This window comes from Vicia villosa, linkage group LG4 (assembly GCF_029867415.1).
Source record: "Vicia villosa cultivar HV-30 ecotype Madison, WI linkage group LG4, Vvil1.0, whole genome shotgun sequence".
NCBI classification, from domain to species: domain Eukaryota; kingdom Viridiplantae; phylum Streptophyta; class Magnoliopsida; order Fabales; family Fabaceae; genus Vicia; species Vicia villosa.
Window position 1 is genome coordinate 47,532,142 of NC_081183.1, and position 13,113 is coordinate 47,545,254.

Here is a 13,113-nt window from a genome sequence, read left to right on the forward strand (position 1 = left end):
TCAAATCTGCGCCTATATAAACGCATCTCTCTATCATTTCATCTCTTTCCACGCATCTTCATTGTTCATTGTGTTTGCATTTGTTTTGCCTCCTTTTCTCTCTTTTCATGAACCCTAGTTACGAACCCAGTAATCTCAGTTGTGAATCAATGGCTTCTTCATCAAATGTTTAATGCAAGGTTTTATCTTCAAAACAAGATCAACAAAAGAAATCAGTAACAACTCCATTGAAGACATGTTTGATTCCTTACGACGAACTGGAGGTTCCCTGTGAAACTATGGGGGATTTTGAAAATCTCTTGGCACATGATTTCAAAATCAAAACTGGAATGTGGGTACAAGGATGGGAAAACTTCTTTGAACGTATAATTGGACCAGTTTACCCTATCTTGGTTAAGGAATTCTGGATTCATACCACTGTTACTCCAACTGCTATCATCTCCTTCGTGCTAGGTCATGAAGTGGTTGTCTCTGAGAAACTGATAAGGAAACTGTATAGTCTTGAAGGTATGGGTGGAATCACTGGTGCTCTCCCTGGTAGAACTGATTGGGATAAGGTTGACCTAGATTTGTTTACTTCTGGAATTGCTTCTCCTCACACTACAAATTTGAAGCCTTCCTACAGAGTTTGGGCAAAGATCATTCTGGGATCTTTCTATCACAGAAAATCAACAAACTCTGCAACCTACATCAATCAAGATCATAAGTTCACCTTGTTCTGCATTGGAAAAGGTATGAGAGTCAATCTACCTCATATTCTGTTTCAACATCTGAAAACTAATGTTGAAGAATCAAGGGAATAAGAATGTCTGAGGCATCCCAAGCTTAAGAAGAATACTATTCCCTTTGGAAGGATGATATCAGATATTCTGACTGAAATTGGTTTGATAGATACTCTGAGAGCAGCTGGCTCTTCTCAATATCTGAATGTTATTCGTGGGAGTATTCTGACTGCTCAGTCTCTAAGAAGGATGTAGTTGATTGAAAATGTGACCACACCTCCAAAGGTGTTTCCAGATATTTTGACCAGAAGAACCCCTGTTGCTGGTTTCTCTCATATGTTCAAAGAAGAACTATCAAAATCAGTTAAACGCTATCTGAAATCCAGTGTTAGAGCACAATCTGATGTTGACTCTGCTTGGATTCGTGGAAGAACTCTTCCCTCTCTGGATGAGTTAAGGAAAAAGGATAAGAAGAAGAAACAGAAGAAATTGAAGAGAAAAGTCATAGAAGAAGGTCCTGATGCTAAGAAAGCCAAGAAGCAGAAGAAACCTTCAGGTATTGTTATCTCTGAATCTGTACCTGTTAATAGTTCTGAACAAGTATCAACAGATTCTCTCAAAGTTCCTAGAACTTCTGAACAACTTTAGAAGCTCATAGAAGATATAGACAATATAGACTTCACTAATTTACATTCTTCCTCTGACCTTCCCCCTCAGAAAATACCACCCCCTTCTGATTTTCCATCCTCTTCCACAACCTCTAAAAGAAATCGTCCACTTCATTCTGAACCAACTCTTGACCCCCAACCTCTAAATGTTGTTTTTCCACTAATTCCATCTAAGAATATCTTTTCAACCACCTCCATTATCCTTCAACCACATCCACAGCAGATTCTTCATCTTCTCTACTCTCTTCTACCACCTCTGTTTTGTTATCTAGAGATCATGAACCCTAGTTTGTTCTCAATTCAGACTCTCCAATCACCCATTTCAGAATCAACCCTCATGAACCCTCTGTTGATATTCATTTTGAACTATTAAAGTATAAGGTATGGACAGGGTTAGATGCTCTAAAGGTTGCTCATGACTCCAAGATGGATCATGTAGCTGCTGGGAAGCTCTGGAGAGCTTTTAGAAGGGAGTTTCAGTCTGATTTTTTGGATCTTCAGAAAGACTGTCTAGCTGTTGCTCCTGGACCTTCTGGATTCCTTCTGGAGTATGATGATGGAAGATACTACCATCCCATCACCAGCTAGAAGCCTATTGAAGAGAAGGAGTTTGTTGATGAGCTTGAAGAAAAAAATCCTCTAGCCATTGTTGTGTGGAAGCCACATCCATACAAGGTTCTGACTGGAGATTTTCAGGCCTTGTTCAATTGGCACAGGGAGAACCCTTCTGACAAGGCTCCTAATATGGTGTTCCCAAAAGTTGTCTATCCTTCAGAACCTGAGACTCTAACTACTCCAAAACACCTGGCTGGAATTCTTGAAGGCCTAGAACATCCTGCTGAAGAAATTCCTGTTGAGGAAAATCATGAAGATGTTCTTATGGTTGAAGCTGCTGCAAATCCTCCTATTCTGGACAACAACTTTGATGCTGCTTCTGCTGGTCCTTCTGCTTCTGTGGTGATAAACACTATGAAGGAGCTCCAACAGAATCAAGCTAACTTGGCTCTTCGTCTAGACAAGCACGAGGATACACATGCTGAGTTCAGATCCTTCATGCACACTCAAAAGGAAGATACTCAGAAGCAAGTTGAAGACAATGCTGAGATTAAGAACCTTATGGCTGTCTTATCTTCTAAGCTTAGCCAGCCGTAGTCTGTCTTGTGTTTTAGTTTGTTTTCTTTATTTGTGCATCTGTTTGAATTGCATCTGCATCTGTATTGATTTCTTCTGATTAATTATCAATGAAATATTATCTTGTTCTTTCTTCACTCTGTGTGTCTTTTTCATATGAATCTTTATGCTTTTTGATGTTATGACAAAAAGGGGGAGAAATGTTATAATTGAATTGATTTATTATATCAGTTGCTGAGATTAAGTCTCAACATTCCTAACATTATTTGCAAGTTTTTCTATCTTTGATAGTTTTGCAGGAATGAGATATTATGGACAAAGCTCAACATGAGATGCAAATACATGGGGGAGAAGCAATTCTAAAGCTCTTAAATAATTGAAGCAAGCTTAGTGCTCTGAAGCACCAAGATCAGAAGCAAGAAGAATGCTCTGATACAATTGATTACAAAGAGAAATTTAAAGCTATGTAGCTGTCCAATGGAAGCTCTGAAGAGAAGCTCTGAATGTTCTGAAGTTCTATTCAAAGTGAAAGTCTCAACTGAAATGGAAAAATACTCAAGGAAGTATTTTATTTACAAATTCTTCTAGTATTAATTTCAGGGGGAGATTGTTAATATCAGGAGGAGACATATTCACACACTCTGATTACATGCTTATGCTATATCAGTGTAATTGTCTTTGTTCATCTGCTATTCTTGATACAAATTCATATCAATTATATATGTTTTTGTCATCACCAAAAAGGGGGAGATTGTTAGAACAAGAATTGTTCTGATCAATATTATGTGTTTTGATGATAACATTATATATGAATTTTGTATAAGATAATGTGGTACTCTAATCCTTTGCATTTTCCATTTCAGGAAATATATAAAGAGTATGCACAAATCAGCGCTCAGAAACAACTAACTCAGAAAGTTCTGGATGGCTTCATCAGAACATGCTCTGGCAAGGCATCAGAAGATGGTCATGCAAAATCAGAACATGAACTAGAAAGCATCAGAAGAATGAAAGTCAGAAGAACAAGCTCTGAAGTTCTGAATGGTATCACGCTCAAGCTCTTCAAAGTCATAAGACAGAAGATGCTCTGCACCAAAGTTGATGACTCTGATATTCAAACGTTGTTATCTACAAAATCTGAGTCCAGATGAAAGGCTGAAACGTCTAATCTCTGACTGATAAAAGGGACGTTAGAAGCTACAAAAGGCAAAGTCAGTAAAAGCAGCAAAAGCAAGGCTCGAGGTAGTTGACAAAAGTGTTAAACATTAAATGCAGCGTTGTACTATTCACGCAAAGCATTAAATTCTCCCAATGGTCATTTCCTCTCAACGCCTATAAATAAAAGTTATGATCAGAAGCAAAGTAGAACACTTGTGTAAACATACAGAATTGTTGTCAAATTCAAAAGCTTACGAACTTCATCTTCAATCTCACAAACTCTTGTAATATTTTAGTGAGTGTTAAGTTTAGAACTTAAGAGAAATATCACAGTTGTGATTACAGCTTTATTAGAAGCAAATCTATACTCTTATAAACGTTATTTTTACATTGATTGTAAAAGGATTCCTAGAGTGATCAAGTTGTGATCTGTATACTTTAGAAGACTTAGAGGTTATCTAAGTGGAAAACCATTGTAATCAGTTGGATTAGTGGATTAAATCCTTAGTTGAGGTGAATCACTCTAAGGGGGTGGACTGGAGTAGTTTGGTTAACAACGAACTAGGATAAAAATAATTGTGTTCATTGTTTTTATCTTCTAAGTTTTTGAAGTTACACTTATTCAATCCCCCCTTTCTAAGTGTTTTTCTATCCTTTAGGGGCATCTGATCACACATCAATCATAAAGCCTCCTCTAAGTCGGTCCATCAACATCACCTCTCGAGATTATGGTGGATCACCGGGAGACAGAAACAAATGAAACATTGCTCCAAAGAGTTCTCTTAGGAAGATATCTCCATTCCAATACAAAATCCTATGAGTAGTTTGTCCATACGCACTACATACTTATCCGGTTCTGCCTATCCGTTGCGCTACTCTGATCTCTACCGGTCACACACTTCTTGGAATCCTCTGAATCACACTTCGTCCATAATACACTTAGTTCCATTACTACACCTTACTTAGTCTTTTAGCAGCAATAGTTCCTTCTCGGCATTCGTCCAAATACAACACGTGCCAGAACCTTAAACACACTCATCGCCCACTACTCTCCGAGGTTGAGTAATTCCCAAAATCAAGTCATTAACTTTTCCATTATTCTGGATTAGGTCTACTTGAACACAACTTGGTCCACATGCTTCGGTTCCAGAGTTCCTAAAGCCAAATACTCTCTCTCTCTATTACGAGTTTGCCTTTTCTCACTAACTTCCACATCTTACAGCTACCACGAGAACTCTTCCCAACCATACGACTTCACATCGTTGGTGTGACAATACTTCTAATAACTCACGCGACTTAACTGATGTAATAATCTTTTCTCGTTCGTACTTCAATCATGTAGTCATCTAATGCCTTTTTGTCTCTGAATCTGACACAAAACCGACTTCTTTGGTTGCATTCCCTAATGCAACATTTCTAACTGTGTAGTCATAAAACAAGAGATCATACTCCATGCCTTGGACATCATCCCTTTGAAATTCCATGACACTCCCAAAACTAATGTGCCTCTACTTTACCAAGCCCGACATTGTCTATGTTTACGAGGATCTACCAATACTCCTCTAGGGATATCCCACATCGAGTTGAGCCAAGATACATTTCATCCAATCTAACATTGTTCACCATGGTTAGAGAATACTCCTCTAGGGACATCCCACATCCAATAATAATCTATATGTTAATTTTTACTGCTTCATTTTATGTTTTTAATAAATGCACTTGGAATGTTGGATAATATCTGGTATATTAAAAGGCATGTGTTATGTTTGAGAAAAAGGCATATTGTTTCTGGAGAAATCGAATCGGACTCCACAGCATGTTTTCCATCGAATTCTTGTCCCACAGAGCCAGCACAGTGTAACTATTTTTGTGAAAAATAATGGGGCAAACCTAAAGGTGGCTCATGTAACGGGGGTGAATGTTGTTGCAACTTGACAACTAGGAAATTTTAATGTAAATTGAATAGTTTTTTCATTTGTTTGAATAAATTTATCAAGAAATATGTAACACCCCATACATAACTGACTAGTATATTATGCATGAAACGTTAAATTGATACTGAGTACATACAAAAGCTTTAGATATAGAAAGATCCATACTACAATACAACATGAAATTCTAATAAGAATTACAAAACATTTGTCTTCAATGGATCTGCACAGGGGAAAAAGAGATCTGACGAGGTCTCCGAGCCATCACCACTTCCAAGTCTTCAGTCTAAACCTGCTACTGACCAACCACTACTAAAATGTACCTGAAAAAAATTAAGTTGATTGGGGTGAGATTACTAAATCTCAGTGAGTCCTCCTATCCTATGGGTCCACTCGGATCTACAGGGTACATGCATCAAAACCGAATCCACCATTGATTCGGGGTTTATCCTCACACCCGGTACAAATACGGAGTAAACAAGTGATTCATCCACCATTGGACTCATCTTATAAAAATACACAAGTAGATCAACAAACAAGTATGCCAAAACCCATACCCATGTACGGGGAATCCATAAGTGTCATAAACCTCGGCTAGATTATAGAATGAACGCACCCTCGATGAGTTCATCCATGCCTATTGTCAAGAGACTCGTACAAGCACACTGCAAGAGTAGTTAAGTGGGTTCACACAAGTCTATTTGGCCGCGAGATGACATTAGCCTAAATGGCGTCATTGTCCCGGTAACTACCTGTACGCACGTGTGTTCACACCAAGTACCAAACTGCCATCTTGACGCATGAGCCCATCGGTCGAAAGCCTAGTGCGTAGTCTACTTGACTTCATTAGAGGTGAGTTACCGATTATGTATTAGTCTACGTGGCTACATAACCCCACCATACCGAGCACGCAAGTGTGTTAACGCCTAGTGAGTAAAATGTCCCGCGACCCTCACAAGCACACTGCAACGGTAGCTCAGGTGCGCGACCTTTAATCACATCATCGGACTATTCCACGGACCCCATGATCCAGGAAGATATCTTGACTCCATGGCCAGAGATACATCCCAACCTAGCCACCGGCCACTTCGATTCAAGTATACTTACACACAGAAAGCGTAAGGTCATTAGACAAACCAATCCGAATGTTTAACCAAAACATTTGGATATCAACACATTCTCATGTTCCATCACATTGTATTCATAAAGCATTAAGGAACGATTAGTAGTAGTTACACCATCACATTCAAATTATGCATAATTCACAATTCCGAATAATTAAATGGAAGTACTAAAACTTAATGCTTAACAGCGTCGCATTCTACGAACAGGTACGCATAAACAAATAGGGAAGAGTCCGGTTACGAATAAAAACCAGAACTGCACTCAAGGGGTAAGAAACAAAATTCTGCAATCAGCATCTTCCGCTTAGCGGCTCCTGTCCGCTTAGCAGATTCGCGATATTTTATTTTTCCACAAATAGCACCTTCCGCTTAGCGGCCTCACGTCCGCTTAGCGGACTCGCGATTTTCTGGAAAAACAACCAGTATCCGCTAAGCGACCTAAGTCCGCTCAGCGGATTATCACAGATGCAGAAAAACGCAAAGTTCACCAGTTCTGCCATGGGGTACCTTAACCCCTAGAATCCACCTGCGTGTGTCAAATTACAACGTATAATAGTAATATGCATCACAAACAACCAACAATTATCACATAGCATGTTTTAGCATCATGAATTTCATAGATTTATCTCACAATCCCTAAACCCCAAAACATGCAATTCCCATAATTTTCCCCAAAGTCTCAAACTAAGGACTCACCTTGGATTTAGAGAGGTTAGAAATATGTTCTTTGCTGCCATTGAACTCCCACCATAGTCAAAGTTTCACTTCATCTTCATCAAACCCGTAATCACACTTTAACACACATTCAACTTCAGCCCCTTAACTTCAATCGCAATTATCTCCTTCAATAAACGAGCTATAAGCATGAACCTTATATGCAAATTGAAGATAATTTTGTTAGCTTTCCAACGAGACCAGAATCGTTACAATCGGAATTATGAGCAAGAAGTTATGACCTGTTTTGTGAGTACTGTCCATGGTGTACGAAAATGGAACTTGAAGATGACATCCATGAGCTTCTCTTCTAAACTCTCTCTCCACTTAGTTATAAAAATCTGACGTAGAAACACCATAATACCATGCCTTATTTTCTCTTATGCCATAAGTTCATGCAAGATGTGTTAAAAGTCCAATTTGTCCCCCAACTAAGCCATAACTACAATCTTGCCATTGGTTGATTTCTAACCAGCATCTTTCTATTCCAACTAACCTTCTCTTAATTATAATTAATCCATTGTTTCCCTCTTAGAACTCCATAATTATATGAATAAACATGCCTAGACTAATATGGGATATTACAAAATAATCTATAAAGTTCTCATAAAATAAGTTGAAAATCAATAATGTAATATCTTTTAAAATATTTAATTCTATAATTTCTACTGAGTAGTTGCAATGAAAATTTTATATTTCTCATTACAAAGTTATATTTAATTGTTATATTTAAAAAATTCCTTAATTAATAGTTCTATGAAACATATATATATATATATATATATATATATATATATATATATATATATATATATATATATATATATATATATATATATATATATATATATATATATATATAGGCATAAAACACACACTCTTAAATAAAATTACTCTTATGTGTACAAGTTTAAAAATTATATCTAAGCACATTTTAATAATTAATTGTTATTAATATCTCAAAATATTAATGTTTAAATATAATTTTAATATGAAAATCATATAACCATAAGGCACGATATCTTAGTGTTTATCTATTTTGCCCCACAATCTTTGGGTCAATTGTTCTTGAGGATTAATTTTTTTCTCAAGGAACAAATGGGATTCTTTAGTTTTTTGTGAGGAACAAAATAGGTCTTCCACTCTAAAACAAATAAAATATACAAAATTTATTCCAAATTAATAAATATTAATTTTATATATTAATTAGACAATCGTTTTCATCCTTGTAATTTCAAAGACATTAATATTAACAAAATAGTAATTATCTTCGATTGAAAATATGTTTTCATCTATTTAAGATTTTCCATAATAGTCAAAAAACTAGTTTAGGAAATACAAATCATTTTTATTGTGAAATCTTTAAAGTTTTATAAAAATAGTTATGATTAATTGTAAAAACTAAAATAGTAAAATTAAAAGTATAACAAACCGTCAATAATGTAGTATTACACTTTAGGAACACTCAAAAACATTTTATTTATAATGATTATTATAGGATATGGAAGACATTGTAACCACGAAATGTAGTAAAATATAAACAATATTTTAAGACAGGCCCTAAATTATTTTATTTTATTTTCACCATTGATTATGAAAGACATGCTAAAATTATATTTTCACATTATTTTCAATGTGAATTACATTATTTACAGAGTTTTTATTTTTCTACTCAATATTCTATTCTTAGTCATATATTAATATATATAAATATATATATATATATATATATATATATATATATAAATATATATTAATATATATATATATATATATATATATATATATATATATATATATATATATATATATATATTTCTTAGTGTCTCATATTAGTTTATGGTATTACTTTTCCAACTTATTTTGTTAAACTAAGAGTATCAACAAATGGTTATGCTTGGAAGTTGAAATTTTATTTAAAATTCATATTAAACTTATCTGCATGAAATTTATATAAGAAATATTCTTATATGAATTTTCTTTTTGATTTGTGTAAATTATAAAATAAATAAGAAGTCATGTGATGTGACGGGTAATCCAGTGATTCCATAACTTGATCAGGTCAATAACGTGTCGGTATTTTATAATAATGGATAATACTATTCATTGATTGATGAAATTAGTAAGTTTTGTAAAATTAGTTCAAAAATTAGTGGTAAATAAGTAAATTAATATTTATAAGTGGACTATAATATATATATATATATAAATATAGATAATACTTTAAGGCTATTCATAAACTTTTCTTCTTTTTTTTTAACATTGATAGTGGAAGAAATAGTAACCAATATGTGTAATAAATATGTTATCTTGATGATATTCTCTACATTTTTAGATTATGATCGTATTTACAAAAAGAAATACGGAAAAAAATATATCATTTTAAAAATAAATTGGAAAATGAAAATATGATATTTTTTCATCAAGAGTTGCAAAACTGTTTAAAAATTATATCTAAGCACATTTTAATAATTAATTATTATTATTGTCTCAATAAAATTATTGTTTAAATATAATTTAAATATAAAAATCGTATATCCATAAGGCACGATATCTCAGTGTTTATCTATTCTGCCCCATAATCTTTGAGTCATTTGTTCTTGAGGATTACTTTTTCTCGAGGAACAAATGGGATTATTTAGTTTTATGTGAGGAACATAATAGGTCTTCACCTCTAAAACAAATAAAATATACATAATTTATTCCAAATTAATAACTATTAATTTTATATATTAATTAGACAATCGTTTTCATCCTTGTAATTTCAAAGACATTAATATTAACATAATAGTAATTATCTTCGATTGAAAATATGTTTTCATCTATTTAAGATTTTCAATAATAGTACAAAGAACTAGTTTAGGAAATACAAATCATTTTTATTGTGAAATCTTTAAAGTTTTATAAAAATAGATATGATTAATTGTAAAAACTAAAATAATAAAATAAAAGTATAATAAACCGTCAATAATGTAGTATTACACTTTAGGACAACTAAAAAACATTTTATTTATAATGATCATTATAGGATATGGAAGACATTGTAATCACGAAATGTAGTTAAATATAAACAATATTTTAAGACCGATCCTAAATAATTTTATTTTATTTTCACCATTGATTATGAAAGACATGCTGAAATTATATTTTCACATTATTTTCAATGTAAATCACATTATTTGCAGAGTTTTTATTTTTCTACTCTATATTCTATTTTTAATTATATATATATATATATATATATATATATATATATATATATATATATATATATATATATATATATATATATATATATATATATATATATATATATATATATATATATATATATATATATATATAGAGAGAGAGAGAGAGAGAGAGAGAGAGAGAGAGGAGGGATCAAATTACACCCGAAGAGTTACACCACGAGTTACACTCGTTCAATAACTACATTTCGAATTAATATTTTTTAAATTCAACCGTTGGATTGAAACATAATATCATATAGATCATACCTATAAAGTTTGAGCTTAATCTATAATGCTTTACTATGTCATTGAATTACATCAAAATTAACGTTATATGAAAGCTCATTTTGACGTTAATCTTTGGATATCTTGATCGTATAGTAAATCATTATAGATTAAGCTCAAACTTTATAGGTATGATCTATATGATATATATTTCTTAGTGTCTCATATTAATTTATGGTATTATATCATGCAATTACTTTTTCAACTTATTTTGTTAAATTAAGAGTATCAACAAATGGTAATGCTTGAAAGTTGAAATTTTACTTAAAATTCATACTAAACTTATCTGCATGAAACTTATATAAAAAAATCTTCTTATATGAATTTTCTTTTTGATTTGTGTAAATTATAAAATAAATTAGAAGTCATGCGATGCGACGAGTAATCCAGTGATTCCATAACTTGATTAAGTCAATAACATGTCGCTATTTTATAATAATGGATAATACTATTCATTGTTTGATGAAATTAGTAAGTTTTGTAAATTAATATTTATAAGTGGACTATAATATGTAGATAAATATAGATAATATTTTAAGGCTATTCATAAACTTTTATTCTTTTTTTTAAACATTGATAGGGGAAGAAATAGTAACCAATGTGTGTAATAAATATATTATCTTGATGATATTCTCTACATTTTTAGATTATGATCGTATTTACAAAAAGAAATCCGGAAAAAAAATATATCATTTTAAATATAACTCGGAAAATGAAAATATGATATTTTTTGATCAAGAGTTGCAAAACTGTTTAAACTTAGTTATGATTTTCTAATAAAAGAGATGTTACATGTCCCATAAAACTTGTATATATATATATATATACATATATATATATATATATATATATATATATATATATATATATATATATATGGTGTTTATATTTTTTTATAAAAATTGTCCCCCAATCAACTAGTTATTTATAACCATTTAAAACAATCCCAAAAGGAATTAAATATTTGAAAAATTAAATACTTAAAATACAATTTTGACATTATGTATATTAATTTTGGAATCGGCTTAAAAAAATCATAAAAATAAGTGAAAAGCATTAAGTTAAAAGATAGAATTTTTCAAATCATCTGATTTCCTATTAAAATTTTGTCATTTTTCTTACTTGAACCTAATGTTCTAATTGAACTCTTCAAGTCATTATAAATAGGCCATTGCAAGATGCTTATTTCCACATTTAAAAATAAAATGGTATTCTACAAGACTCTCCTTTTAACATTTATGATCATTTGCATTGCTTCAGGCATCTTCGCAAGTAATAACCTATATCTGTAATTCAATTTTCATTGCTTCAATTACACTTTTGTGTTTTTAATAAAAGCACTTGAATTGTAGGATACCATCGAGTATATTAAAAGGAAAATGCTTTTTGTTTTAAAAAAATTATTTTATACAATAAAATTTTGATCAACTGCATTGCCTCAAACATCTTTTCCAGTAATAATCTATATCTATATGTTAATTTTTACTGCTTCGTTTTATGTTTTTAATAAATGCACTTGGAATGTTGGGTGCTATCAGGTATATTCAAAGGCACATGTTATGCTTGAGAAAAAATAATTTTATGAAATACAAGATATATGAAAAGTTATAAGTTCACAATTCCATTTATTCTTTCTAATGTAATTTAAATTATTGTTTCAGAAGAAATCGAATCTGACTCCACAGCATGTTTTCCGTCAAATTCTTGTCCCACAGAGCCAACACAGTGTAACAATTTATGTGAAACACAATGGGGCAAATCTAAAGGTGGCTCATGTAACGGGGGTGAATGTTGTTGCAACTTGACGATTGAGAAATTTTAATGTAAAATTAATAGTTTTATCATTTGTTTGAATTAATTTATCTACAAACAATCTATAAAATTCTCATAAAAATAAGTTGAAAATCAATTATGTAATTTCTTTTAATGTAACACCCCATACATTACTGACTAGTATATTATGCATGAAACATTAAAAGTTGATACTGAGTACATACAAAAGCTATAGATATAGAAAGATGCATATTGAGTACAACATGAAATTCTACTAGGAATAGCAAAAGATGTGTCTTCAATGGATCTGCACAGCGGAAAATGAGATCTGACGAGGTCTCCGAGCCATCACCACTTCCAAGTCTTCAGTCCAA